This window comes from Sciurus carolinensis, chromosome 6 (genome assembly GCF_902686445.1).
Source record: "Sciurus carolinensis chromosome 6, mSciCar1.2, whole genome shotgun sequence".
Taxonomy (NCBI): domain Eukaryota; kingdom Metazoa; phylum Chordata; class Mammalia; order Rodentia; family Sciuridae; genus Sciurus; species Sciurus carolinensis.
The window spans coordinates 94,496,716-94,505,871 of record NC_062218.1 but is presented as its reverse complement, the minus strand read 5'-3'; the positions used below and the strand labels follow the sequence as shown (position 1 = coordinate 94,505,871).

At 38.5% G+C, this 9,156-nt stretch overlaps 1 pseudogene; it reads left to right on the top strand.

Annotated features, from left to right (window-relative positions):
• The first annotated feature begins 7,926 nt into the window (after nt 1-7,926).
• On the top strand, nt 7,927-8,800 carry LOC124987142 (heterogeneous nuclear ribonucleoprotein A1-like; annotated as a pseudogene).
• The last annotated feature ends 356 nt before the right edge of the window (nt 8,801-9,156 follow it).

Below are 9,156 nucleotides of genomic sequence, written 5' to 3'. Positions count from 1 at the left end.
AAACTGCAAAGTTAATCTAATAGCAAATCATCTTCCATTGCCTACTGTGGGTTAGCTTCAGGCTTGTTGGTTTTTCCTGTATTCCAGTGTATCATAAATTGCTTTGCATTCTCTAGTCTAGAGAGCATATAAGCTTTCTTTCATGGACTTTTCTGTAATTCACTCTTGAGCATCTTCAACCACAATTCCTTTGATTTGGGGCAGATGAAACTCTTCTAGTAGTCACTCTCAACTCTTTCCTAGTCCCAAGTAGTTTGGTTTTTCTTTCATGTGCCTCTTAGGAGGGTCTATTAGGTCCCAGCTCTGTGCCTAACTCTAAACCTAATCCTAAAACCACACTGAAACTCTCTTCTAGAACACCTCATCTTACTCATGGAAACACTCAGGTATTCTGTATAACAAATTGCACCATAATTTAGGGGCTTAAAGCAACTATTTTATTACATCTCAAGATTTTGTACACTAAAAATTCAAGCAAGACTCAACTGGAAATTTCTTCTCGCATTGGTAGAATTTCACTCAGTAGTATTCAACTAAGGATGGACTTGTCTGGAGTGACCAAGACTTAAGTGTGTAGTGCTTTGTTTGGGATTGTCTAAGCAGTTGACTCTTGTCCAGACTAGATATCCAGACCAGATATCCATGCTCATCTAGCTTGGTAGTCTCAAGTAGACTTCTTACCAGGCAGTTCATAACTCCCAGAACATTTTCTAAAGAAAGGACATGGACCAAAGTTGGCACTGAGTAATCCCAACTATAATTTATTGTCAAAGCAGTCATAGAGTGTGCTCAGATTCAGGAAAAAGAAATATAACTGTTAACTCTCCTTGAAAGGACTATGGAAAATTTTGTGAACATACACAGCCACCAAAGAACCTTGGCCACAAATAATTCTGCAAATACAAAGTAAACTCCATGTGATTCTTTCTGTTTTGCTGCCAGAGCTGTTAAAAGGTTTTCTTACTGAGAGTCATGCCCCTGTATGCTGCATTTCCCTTATATGGAGAATTCTCTGTATGATACCATAAAAACTCCCATCCAAAGCATAAGGTAAGTGGGTAAACCCCACAATTACCTCCTTGGAGATGGGGGTGGGAACTCACAGCAGGAAACAACTGTCTCTGATAAAATCTCTTCAATCTTCCCTCTCCTTCTCCAGTGTCTTGTGATATTCTTGATCTTGTTGAGGGTTCCAGGAGTTATGTAATGATTCTGACACATTTCCTTCTGAAATATTGCATGCAAAGACTTGTCTTTCACTGATTTTGGTGCGGTGATCTACAATGTATTGGCACCTTGATTGAAAATGAGGCATTCTAACATCTTGTCACACCATTCAAAGGTTAGGGAAAGAAAAACCTATCAAAACTGGATATTTATAAAAATAAAAGGGGATGGGAAAAATGAAAATAAATAGAATCTTTGCATACATACCAAAAGATAGTAACAATAGGTTGCCTCTGGAGAGAACTTGGTAAATGAGGGTCATAAATGGAATGGAGTCTACTTCTGCACTATATTCTCTTTTATGTTTTCTAATATCTTATGACTACATGTATTTTCTGTCCCAAAATAAAATAGCTTTTAAAGTAAAAAACTGAATATTCAAGTTTAGCTTTATTCTGTAGTTGTATTTCTCTAAGCAATCATTAGATAGCAAGACCAATTATTTGCTAAGACAACACATGTAATTAGATAATAAAAACATATTTGCACCCCAAAGGTTACTCATTGTTTTGTTTTCAATATCAAGTTACTGAAAGTTTTGGAGCAGGGCCAATACATTCACTTCAACCACAGAGATATCTTATCTTTAAGGAACAATTGTTTTATAAGGAAAACCAGCATGCAATTATATTTTATGGCACTGAAAATTATTATCTGATTCATCCAGAAACCATTCACTAATCTTGGGCTTTGTAACCTTATGGTTTTTCTGTAGGACTTATGTGTATGTATACAAATATTCATGGTTGAGGAAGAGAAGGGGGTTTTATTTCAAACAGTTGGTTGAATCATAAAGAAACAGAGACTAAGAATCATCAAAGAACAGAAAATTATTTGATAATACCCTCATAGGTTTCTTGAGAAGTATGCAACAGGATCTCAACAATATCTTGTAGAGAAGAGAACAATGTGTCAAGGAGTGTACGCGAGAGATAGGGGATCTGAAGAGTTTACCTGTTAGATGGTTAACAATGCAGAAAGGAATTTGCTGCAGGAGTGCCAAGAGAAATAAACCCTACAGTTCCTAGGGCACAGGGGTTTTGCAGGAACTTGATTAGGTCACTGCTTGCTTGGCTGTAGTCAAAAGCAATGTGGAAATATTCTGTAGTTTCTGGGACAGGGTGGCAGTAGGAACCTGGCTATGCTTCAGCACTGAGAGGTGGGCCTCATCCTAGGCAGGCAACTGTTCTGTGAGATGTCAGAGTGGAGAGTTGTGGTGCCAGAGTGGGAATGGGACCGGCTACTGGAAAGGCCCACATGTGGTCTAGTCCAGCATGCTGAAGTCAGTCTGCAGGTGTGCTCACAGAGATATCTTATCTTTAAGGAAACAATTGTTCCAATTGGCTAGAACAAGAAGGCATAACTGAAAAGTCAATGAACAATGGAAAGAAACTATCTCTGAAGTCCTCAGAGAAATCATAGCTTATGGCTGAAAGTGATATTTCATAATCTGTTTAGGAGTGAGACCCCGAGGGGCGTACTCAAATTGCCACAGTTGTCTGTTTAAACATTTGTTAAGTCTGTGGTCTTAGAAAACCCAAAGCGTTTTTTGCTAAATAAGTATCCTGGTAGGGGAATCTGAGTCAATAGAGGAAAGCATTTCTCCTCTAGAATTTTGTGCACACATAGTGACTTCCTTCCAAAGTGCAAAGTATAAAATGGGGGTAAGAGAGTAACTTTACAACAGAGGTACCTGGCAAAAAACTACTTTGGTCAGGTGATGGAGGTCAGTATCAACAGTGATTAAGTCTATTGATAGCATATCTCACTGACACAATGCCATGAAAAGGGCACAATATCCTCTGTGGTTTTCCTCCCAAAACACATAATTGCAGTCTGATCCTGAGAAAACAATAAAATAATTTTAGTAGAGGGACAGGCTGTGAAATACCTGAGCAGTACTCCTCAAAATTGTCCAGGTCATCAAAACAAATATGTACATATGTTGTAGCCTAAGGAGGCAACTAAACATAGCAAGGTATGCTGGATGGGATCTAGGACAGAAAGAGGATCTTAGGTAAACTAAGGAACATAAATACAGTACGGATTTTAGTTAATAATATATCAGCTATTAGCATTGGTTTATTAGTTATAACTAATGTACATTCTAAAGAAAAATGTCAATAAGGGAAACTGGGTGAGGATTTATGGGATCTCTGTACTATCTTCAGATTTTTCTATAAAAATATTCTAAAAATATCACTCAAATTAAAATGTGTATGTTTCATTACAATACAAACATTAAATGTTAAAGGACATCTAAATCATTAGCCTGTCTCTCACTTCCCTACAAAATAAAGGGGACTGGAAAGTCCTTTTTAAAATGTTCTTTGATAATTCCTTCTCCCTCTTCTCTTCTCCCTCTATCCTCACACAGGCCCTGAGTACTTTCTGAACTGCTATAACAACTTCCTTGTGATTAATCTCTGTGGCTCCAATCTCTTTTCTTCCTGCACCTATGCCCAAGAGTTATTACATAATACCGTGTGTGTGTATGTGTGTGTGTGGTAAATTTTTTTTATTTAAAAAGTTTCTGCAGGACCTCACCATTACTCTCTGTATAAGACACTCTCCTGGATATTTAATGCCTTTTCAGGATCTGGCCCAAAAGTTCTTCTGAGCACATTTCTATCATTCTTACATTAACCAATCAATGCACTAACTCAGTAGTTTTCAGTCTTTAAAATACTTTTATTGAATAGGTCTTGCTTTCCCCAAATCAAATAAAAACTCAAAGTCACAGATCAAAGACAATGTTGGAGGAGACTGTGGGATCAAGATAACCTCCTCTCAGCTCCCATTCCAAGATCTCTTGAATGTCATAGATAACTGATGGCTGTAACTGTACTGCTGACTGTTCTTAGGGCCCTGAGCACCCCTGCTGTCCACTGGACTGCTTTTGAGCATACTTTCTTCTTGATGGACAGTACATCATTTTTCCTGTTGGTGGTGCAGCCTAAATTTCCCTTTCCCTGCTTCTGTCACCACTTGGTCCTGTTAAAATCATTCTCCTTGTCCACATACCATCTCTTTAATGAGGGCTTCTCAGAGTGCCCATCAAGAATGGATCTCTCGCTGCCATGGGGGCTCTTAGTCTTTGATTTGGATTCTTGTCATAATATTTAAAGCATGCTGATCTGTTGGGATTATTTGATTTGACCTTTTCCTCCTAATTAGTTCATTAGTCTGTAAACCTTGAAGGGCAAAACTTGTGGTTTCATGTCTGTGCATTCCCCATAGCAGCTAGGTGCTGCATGCCCTTAGGCAGGTTGTGGCTAGTGATACCTGAAGAGATAAGTGGATTGATGAATGAATGCCTTGTATTTACTTTGGTTTGAGCTAATACTTTTGCTCTTAACCCATATTTCTCTTCTGACTCATAATATGTTTGCTCCTTTCACACTCTCTTACTTCTTTTTGCACTATGGGTGTCTGACAACTAAATTTTTAAATTTTCCAACCTCCCCACGATTTTGGGAGACCTCTGGGGAAAAAAAATGCAATCTCAGTCATTGGACTTGCATTTCCCCTCTCCTTATTCCACAACTGAGTGGAGTATCTGGATATTTTAGGTATTCAATAGATGTTTGTTGAATTATAAATACATAGGAATGATTAGGAAAAATAGCAATTTTTGAGCCAAACATGATATGCACATAGGTGGTTTCTGTAGAGTAAGCTACAGGAGCTTCACTGCTATCCACTAAGATACAGTGATTCTCAGAATGACCCATGGCATACCCTTCAGGCCTGGAGCTCCCTGCTTGCCTCTGTAGCTTAGCATCATTTCTGTGCAAGTCTCTTATTTACACAGAGTCATTAGCTGGTTTTCCTTTTGTATGCTGCTCTAGAAAATGAGGTACAAATATTTGTTCTCAATGAAAATGTCAAAGAGGTGCACAGAGTGTGACTTCACAGAACCTGCAATCTCCACAGAGGGCCCTAAACATAGCCCACAGCAATCAAGTGATCAGAGCAGTGCAGACCATAGTAGATGACTTGGTGAAAGAGTAGTGCTTGCTTGGAGAATTTTTAACAGTGACAGATGAAAAATAGAGAAAAATCACCTGGGTACAATAGCACACTCATGTAATCCCAGCTACTTGGGAGACAAGGAAGGAGGATCTAAGTTCAAAGCCAGCCTCAGCAGATTAGCAAGGCACTTAGCAACTCAGTCTCTAAATAAACTATTTTAAAAAAAAAAAAGGGCTGGGGTTGTGGCTCAGTGGTTAAGTACTCCTGGGTTCAGTTCTTGGTACCAAAAAAAAAAAAAAAAAAAAAAAAAAAAGAGAGAGAGAGAACTTAGTGGCTATTTTTGGCATAAGTAACTAATCTTCAAATTGCATAGTTATAACCTGAATCTTGAAATATGTTCACCAATTTTTTTCTGACACAACTTGAAAGACAATGCTCTATCACACATTTAAAAATACTATATTTTTGTTTATAAATATCTTCGCTGTGAGAGATTCAAATATGAAAGTATAATAAACAAAACAAGCACATTTGCCCTCTCCCGCAATGTTTGCTGGTCCTCCTTTCAGTCTGTTTCATGTAGACATCTATGTTTTCTGATATTAACCACACATATTAAACTATGTGTGTGTATCAATTAGGGTTGAATTTCACCTGTAAATATATAAAAAAAAATGACTTAACCAAATGAATATTTACCTCTATCAAACAATTGTTCCAAGACAGACAGAATAATCCATAAAGCCATGAGGGACCAAGGGGATTAACATCTAGAATATATAAAGAACTAAAAACAAAAAGACAAGATACCAACTAATAAATGGGCAAAAGAATTAAAGATTGCATCTCACTCTAGTTAGAATGGAAATGATCAGAATGCAAATACTAATAATGCTGGCAATGCTGTGAGGGGAAACAACACTCATACATTGTTGGTGGAACAGAAACCACTCTAGAAAGTCATGTGGAGATTCCTCAAAAGACTCTGAATGGTATCACCATATAACCCAGGTATCCTACATCTCTCCATTTATCGAACATAACGAAAATAAACTTACTATAGTGATACAGACACATCAGAGTTTATAAAAGTTATGGAATCCACCCAGGTGTCCATCGATAGATAAATGAATAAAGAATATGTTGTATATGTACACCATGGAGTTTTCCTCAGCATAAAGAAAATGAAATTATGGCATTTGCTGGTAAATTGATGAAACTGAAGTGCATCATGCAAAGTGAAATAAGCCACACTCAGAAATCCCAGTGTCAAATGTTTTTCTCTTCTATTCAGAACATAGACCAAAATAAGGGGAAAAAAATGGGGGTGGTAATCCTATGAAAATAGAAGGGAGATCAGTGAAGCAGAGGAAGGGGCCTGAGGGGGGGAGGAGGCAGGAAAGGAAGAAGGATAACAGTAGGATGAAGTTGACCAAATTATTTTACGTACACATGTGAATATACCACAGTAATTTCACCTTTATGTATACCTATAAAGTACCAATTTTTAAAAATCTGTGAATAAACAGGAGGAAGGCCAGTAGAGTAGAGAAAGGGAATAGGGGAGGATGGAAGGGAGGGAAAGAGAAAGTACTTGGGACTGAAGTGGAGCAAATCATATTCCATGCATGTATGATTATGTCAAAATGAATCCCACTATCATGTCTAACTATAATGTAGTGATAAAAGAATAAGAAAGTTTATCTTGGCAAAGATGGTATATCTATATGTAGTTCTAGTTTCTGCCATTCGTTGGAGTCAAACAGAACTTACCAACACACTTAGGGACTTCTGACCCACACAGATATGGGTTAGGCCTCAGAATGTTCATTTCCAGAGGCTCTATGCCCTTCTCACATCCACAGATGTTGAGTTGTCGATGCTGCTTTCCTTTTCATTCTCACTACTGTTATCAGCTTTTCTTCATAGGTTTTTGTTTTGATAGTTTGGTGTGGAGAGTGAGTGAGCCACGTCATCACAAAAGCCAAGTCTGGAAATGTTCCTTGCCAAAAGGTTGGATATGTGAACAGCCTTGACACTTGGCTCTGGCACCAATAGTTATCAGACATCCCAGTACAGTGGGTTTTCTGGTACAGCAGGATAACCTCAAGATGTTCCTAACACTGTAACTTTTTAGTGCACAAAGAAGCCTCTTGATAACTCACAAGCTTTGAACAATTTGCAGAACTTCTGTAGTTAAACTTTCTGATCATGAGACCCCACATAATAGACATGCTGAGCTCGTTCTGGGTCACTGTTTTTCCATCACAGGACGTGTCTCACCTGGCCCCAGCTTTATTTAAAATGTCTCTGTGTTTTTCTTAATCTCCCTTCAATCCCTCCTCATGATCTTTTGCTATTGCTGCTCAGGTTGCAGCAGTTTTTGTGGGTCTTTTTCCCCCCTTAAATTTTGCTCTTATTGTCTTTATTACTATTTAGTGAGGATACCTAGGTGGTAATTTTATTAATATATAATCTGTAACTAACTGACAAGTGTGTTTCCTCCAATTAAGATATTATAGGATATGTTTCATTAACTTACTCCTTTTCTGTCCATGGATGCTGCCCAGAAAGCATCATTAAAATCTTTCTGCCTACTGTCATCATATCTAAATGAGTCCAAACAGCTGCAAAGACTATTCTTCAGAGGGCTCAGCTTTGAAACAACTGATGGAGTCTGAGAAGCCATTTTGAGCATGGGGAATACTCATGGACTATGTGTTCATGAGAGACCCAAACACCAAGTGCTCCAGGGGCTTTGGGTTGTCACTTATGCCACTGTGGAGGAAGTGGATGCAGCCATGCAGCCACAAGGTGGATGGAAGAGCTGTGGAACCAAAGAGAGCTGTCTCAAGAGAAGATTCTCAAAAATCAGGGGCCCACTTAACTGTGAAAAAGTCTTTGTTGGTGGCATTAATGAAGACACTGAAGAACATCACCTATGAGATTATTTTGAACAGTGTGGGAAAATTGAAGTTATTAAAATCATGATGGACCATGGCACTAGAAAGAAGAGGGGCTTTGCTTTGTAACTTTTGATGACCATAACCATGACTCTGTGGATAAGACTGTCATTCAGAAATACCATACTGTGAATGGCCACAACGATGAAGTGAGGAAAGCCCTGTCAAAGCAAGAAATGGGTAGTGCTTTATCTAGCCAAAGAAATTCAACTGGTTCTGGAAACTTTGGTGGTGGTCATGGAGGTGGCTTTGGTGGAAAAGACATTTTGGTCATGGAGGAAACTTCAGTGGTCATGGTGGCTTTGGTGGAAAAGACAATTTTGGTCGTGAAGGAAACTTCAGTGGTCATGATGCCTTTGGTGGCAACTGTGGTGGTGGTGGATATGGTGGCAGCAGGATTGGCTACAATGGAATGGTAATGACAGAAGCAATTTTGGAAGTAGTGGAAGTTATAGTGATTTTGGCAATTATAATATCAGTCATCAAATTTTGGACCTATGAAGGGTGGAAACTTTGAAGGCAGAAGCTCTGGACCTTTTAATGGTGGAGGTCAATACTTTGCTAAATCATGAGACCAAGGTGGCTATGGTGGTTCCAGCGGTAGCAATAGCTATGGCAGTGGCAGAAGGTTTTAAAACTGCCAGGGAGGAATCTGCTGCTACAGGCCTATCAGCTCAATTTTTAAAAAAGAAACTTCCTGTCCAAGTTCATTGCTAAAGGAACATTCTTGTGAGGACAACCTTTATCTGAGTCACTGTGCTTCATTTACACTGCTATGCGGTTGATTTTTTTAGCTGCTCTACAGCTCTGCAATCATTCATTTTATGAGTGGGTTTTCAATAAATTGTGTTTTATTTTAAAAAGAAATCATGAGATTGTTGTGGAGTTAATATCATTTGTGTGTGTGTGCTAAAACATGTCTCAATGTTCACAAGAAATGAAATCATTTTTCCCTACATGCAAATATATAATGCTTTTGTCCCTACACAAC